Here is a 6,000-nt window from a genome sequence, read left to right as displayed (position 1 = left end):
AAAAAATTATGAAAAAATATCTTTTGAAGAGACACTTTTAACATATATTCAATTTTATGGAATTATCAAAGAGACACTTTAATGTAAATTCAATTTTTTTTTTTTTAACATTTATGGTTGATATGAAATATATAGAAGGTTTCTTTTCAAAAAACACCTTTCAAAATGATAAAAAGTGATGTAGATTTGGAATTATTTTTCAAAATACCATATTTTAAGAATTATTTTTCAAAGTACCATTTTTTAAAAATTATTTTTTAAAATAACCGTACAAGTTAAAAAAGCCCCGTTTCTATACTTTGTTTGGCAAGTTTTAATACAATTCCTAAAATATCCTTTCCAAAAAAACCAATTCTAGCAAGTTTTCTACCACAAAAATCTATTTACAAATTTTAAATATTCTAAACTCTTTTTCCATATTTTCAAATATTTTAGATATAATATATATATTTTTTTTTAGTCATTACCTATATTTACTCAATTACATTTTCAAAAAAAATTTAAAATAATTAAAATATGTTATTAGACAAAAAAATTAATGTTCTTAAAAACATATTTTTTTTTTCAACACAAAAAACTATTTTTAAAAATAGTCCCAAAACAAACTAAAATAAAATAAAATGAAGCAAAAAAAGTAAAATAATATAATTGGAAAGCTTTTGAAATATTTTAAGTTATCAGTGTTTGTTACTAAATTTAACAACCAATAATTTTCGAAAAAATAGCCCCTTAGAAATTAGCAAAGTGGACAAATTTTTTATTTGATGCTAGGAACTCGAACTTATCTAGGTGGGTCAAAATGAGACAAATTTTGCCGACACCATAAATCATAGAGTATATCCTTAGCAAGATGACATGGTCGGTCCAAAACAATATTTAAATAGATGAAAGTTACATTATGATATACAATAAAAAGTAATACTTTATTACCATCGAAGTCTAATTTTATAAATTTTAATTAGCTAAAATACCATAAAAATGTAAATAATTATTTTTAAATTTAACAATAAATCATCCAAATAACAACTCTTAAATCAAACTCATGAGATCTAAAAATGATGACTGACTTTTATTTTATAATCTTGGGCCTTAAATTTCATGGCATATTATCCAAATAATGACTTTTAAATCAAACTCGTGAGATCTAAGAACAATGATTGACTTTTATTTTATAATCTTCAGTCTTAAGTCTTATTACATATTATCTACATAATAACTTTTGAATCAAACTTGTGGGATGTGATATTAATTTATTTTTACCCAACATCAATTGGTTTTTGAATAGAATTATTAAAGTTGACGATGACTAACTTTATTTGTACTAGGATTATAAAATATAATTTAAAGATTAAAAATAATAAAAATTAGAAAAATACTTTTTTTTTTGTCTAATACTACTTACTTTAATCAGCCAATTGTATTATATGTTAGGGTTAAAATATTGTGGGTGGTCTTTTTAGAGTGGAGAAGTGCTTTTGGTCACAATAAAATCATAGGTATAAATATAGTGAATAAGATATTGGAAAGGCTAGTGGGTGGGGATTCAACCTCCCAAAGCCATGTTTTAGGGTAAAAATGTCTATCAACTATGACCCCAACATTTATAATTTATATCATATATTATAATTTATTATCAATTATTAGGTGGAAAAATAATTTAATATTCTGATGGCTTTCAATCAAAAGTTATCTCATCAAACGGATAGAATAGTGAAAAAAAAAAAAAGAATTGGAAAAGATAGATATAGAATGGAAAATATATAAAAATCATGTTATCAAATAATATAATATTTAAAAATTTTAGAAATTGTTTTTTATTTTTCTAATTGGGAATTATTTTATTAAATTTTATCAAATATTTTAATTATTAAATATTAAGACTATATTTGATTATTGAAAAATATGAAATAAATAAAACAAAAAGGAAAAATGAAAAAAAAATCTAAAGAAAATAAAAAATGAATTTAAAGTTAATAAATTATTTTTATATGTTTTTAAAATTTTATTTTACTTAATTTATTATTGTATTTAAAAATTAAATAATTTTAAAATTTCAATTATATTTGATTTAAACAAAAACTATTTTTTTCTTTTTTTTTTTTCCACGAACCAAACATTGCGAGAAACACGTTGGAAATATTTGGTCCTTCAATTTAGTGTATACGTGGAGCCCGGAGTCCTTATGGAGTCGATATCAAGCATCAATGAGCTGTGGGGTCAATCATTAAAGAGCCTCGACAGATATTCAACTTTGAGCCCCATGGGCCATACCTAAATTATTTTGAAACTTCCATCCGTCAAGCCTTGGTTGACAAATGTTGCAAAATATTATTAAAAAAAATGGAAAATTGTTTTTCGATTTATAAAATATATTTCAAAAATTAAAAAATACATTTTTTTGAATTGATTCATGTTATTTTATAGAACAAATATGAATTATTTTTAATATTTTGTGTAATAATTAAATATTTAAAAATGATTACATTGTACGCCTAATAATTTTTACTAAGGGTAAGCTAAGAAAAATAATTTTTATGATTGAGTTTCAAATATAAATTTATTTTTAACGAATATTGAGAACTATTTTTAAGCCTATTATCAAAATTAAAAACTATTTTAAAAAATAATTATCAAATAAGTTAATAATTTCAAAAAACTAAAAATTTATTCTATACTTTTTTTTTATTAATATTCTAGGATTAGGTCAAATTTTATAGTTATATTTGTTAGCTATTAGTCAACTGATTGAACTCATAACCAATATGCATAATTTACCGGCATACTAACCACGTGAACCCATATACATCACTCATGTGGATGAGCACATCGTATGCGACAACTTCCTAATTTTTCTAATGATTATTAATTTTGCTTCTTTCAATGTTTTGCTATAATTCTATTAAAATATGTTTCAAAGTTTAAAAATATTAAATATACTTGATAATTACATTTATTTATGTAATTTTATATATTATGCTTTTTTGCTCCAAAACAATCCCACTCAAAAAAACTCCAAAGTTTACTATTATTCATATAATTTTTCTATTTTGGTTATTTTTTTCTTGATTACTCTACACACATTTTAAAATTAAAAACTTACGAATCGATATTAAATCTCAAATCTTGTATCGTGTTAAGGTAAGTCTTTGGCTAAATTAATTTCCTTGGAGTTTCAAATTACAAATACCTTATTAGAGATATATTTCATTTCATTAGTTTCAATTTTGTTTGTAATATTTTCTCTAATATTAACATTTGTTTATTTTGGAAATAGAAATGACCCTATTCATATTATTAAGATTTTAGCTATATCAACTTAAAGGTAAGTGCCCTGATGGTTATTTTTTACAAATTTAAACTATATAAACGCAAGTGATAATTATATATGATTATGTAATAAATACAATAAAAAACAATTCAATATAAAATAAAGACAGTATGAAAAAGAAAATGCAAATTTAAAATTTTTATAATAGTTCAACATAACCCAGTCTATATCCACTCTCCTTAAACTCATAATTGAATGAAAGTTTCACTATCACTAAGACTTTAAGGTCAAAAAATTTCAACATTCTTACACTTAGATTACCAGGTTCTAATAGATCTTCACAATCCTCAAAAGGTACCTCACTTTTGTATCCTTCAAGTGATTTTCCTCTAAGAATAGGTCTTGATTAATATTTCGTTTGAGGTTTTTATTTTTTATTTATTTTTTGTCAACATGATTTTCCTTTAACTTGATCTATCTTTGTGAATGCTTGTTTGAAAATCTTTTTATCTAAACACACTTAAGATAAACCATTAGTTTCAACCTTGTGTTGTTATTATCAAAACTCATACTAACCAAACCTTGGTTTTACACATATAAATCATTAAACTCATACATGTATACCCCATTCATCACATCATCAAACATTATTAAATGAGTTATAATTTGGATAAAAAACATGAAATTGTACTAAATTATTGGGATAAAACCCTTAAAAACAAGACATGATGTAACAAAATTGAACTTCGATTCTCACTTTATCTATATATTGTATGCATTGATATTAATTTGAACATTCAAACTCATATTACTAGCATTATATATGACTTTAATATATTAAGAGTTGTACAAAAAATATAAGTCATAGATTTCTTGCAAGATGATATGTAATTCATAGTCGATTTATGGATTTGAGTAATCCAATAAAGACTATAATGTACTATCTCCTAATTAGAAAGATAACTTGTTCTAATAGTGAGAATGAAGTTCTCATGATAAGTATATTAGTATGTACAATTAAACATTAAACAAGATTTATGATAAGTCATGTCATAAGGCTATTGGGTGGTCAAAATTTCATCAAATTGATATGTTGTATCATCTCTTAACTTTGACAATATATTGAATTTGTGTCAAAGTTAGCAGTAACTTTAACTTATGGGTGAAATTTTAAAATGATCATATATTTCATATGGATTAGATTGATCGCAATTTTCTATTATTCAAAATACAAAGTCTTTCTACATAACCAACTTTGACTTCAAGGATTAAAAATTATCAAGAATCCCAGGTATTACCATCCCTAATTCAAATTAACATTAGAAGATATCTCTCTTTTCATCTATAATGCCATGACTTTTCATTCATTCAATTTTTAGTTTGATTTTACTCATTTTTTTCCCTTGGCCCTATCCTTAGGTTTTCATGTTTCACATCTCAAGGTGGTTTTTTAGCCTTTTAGTGGGGATTTCATTTACACAATTCATTTAAAAAAAAAAAAGAATAAAAAACAATCATTGAATAAAAGAAATTAAAAATAATTAATTAAATCAATAAAATAGAGAAAACGTTATATATAAAAATTATTTTTAAAAACATAGAAAACGGGCTAAAAATATTTTAAGTTTTCAAATATATTTTTATTTTACAAAACATTAAAGAAAAATTTTAAAAAACACTTCCCAACTATAATATTAAAAATTGTTTTTAAAAAACACTTCCTAATCACAACCCATTTCCAATTTTAATTAATAAAATTAATAAGAAAAATGAGTTTTGATTCACTAATTTAAAAAATATAGAAAAAAAAAACTTCAACTTTTATAAACCACTTTTATATTCATCCATCTAAAAAATATTTTAATATATATGCACTGTGTTACCCAATGGTGGACCATATAAACCAAGGTCCTTGCAACTATTCAGAGAAAATACATGATCCCAAACCATTGAATTTGTCTGGTTTAGTTTGATCTCCATGGTCTTTTGGTGGTCCTGTCTCAGTCTCTTTCCCATGCGCAGGCAAAAATGGAAAACCTATCTAGTCCTTGCTCTCAATTTTCCTTTGGATGTTTATTTGCTAGGTGTCTTTTCTATTGGCCATTGCTCACCAAATTTCAACCCTTAATTTGTCTTGACCGTATGCCTCTGGGACACGCCTGATTCGGTCCAGGACAAAGCGTGATAGTTGTGTTTGACATTAAGTTTCATTTTTATTAAAAAATAATCAAATATTAAATTACGGTCCCATTACAAATGGATATCCCTAAAAAAATATATCATACATAATATGCCACATACTTGATTTATGTTACATTATTTTATATCTTATTTTACTTTTTTAGATTTTTTTTATTTTATTTGTTTGAATTTGAGCCTATTTACCCCTCGTTTGATAATTTAAATTTTATTATTTATTTTAATAATCAATATTACAACTTCAACTATACACACAAGATCTTTTTAAAGACGATTATATTTTAGGAATATATAAAATTGATAATATGCTTAAAGTTTTCAAACGATCAAAAATTTAGTTCAAAGATTAACAAACATTTATAATCGAGTTTTAAAAATATCAAAAGGACATGAAAATCGTATAAAATGAATTTTATACTATGTGACTATGTTGTATCATTTATAATACACTCTATTTGTTTTTTTCCTTAGGTTTTTAATTCTCCAGTGATTTATTTTTTAAAATAATAAATTAAAACCATGTGCAAGATTTG

Source organism: Vitis riparia, chromosome 7 (genome assembly GCF_004353265.1).
Source record: "Vitis riparia cultivar Riparia Gloire de Montpellier isolate 1030 chromosome 7, EGFV_Vit.rip_1.0, whole genome shotgun sequence".
In the NCBI taxonomy this organism is placed as follows: Eukaryota; Viridiplantae; Streptophyta; class Magnoliopsida; order Vitales; family Vitaceae; genus Vitis; species Vitis riparia.
This window is presented reverse-complemented; position numbering follows the sequence as displayed.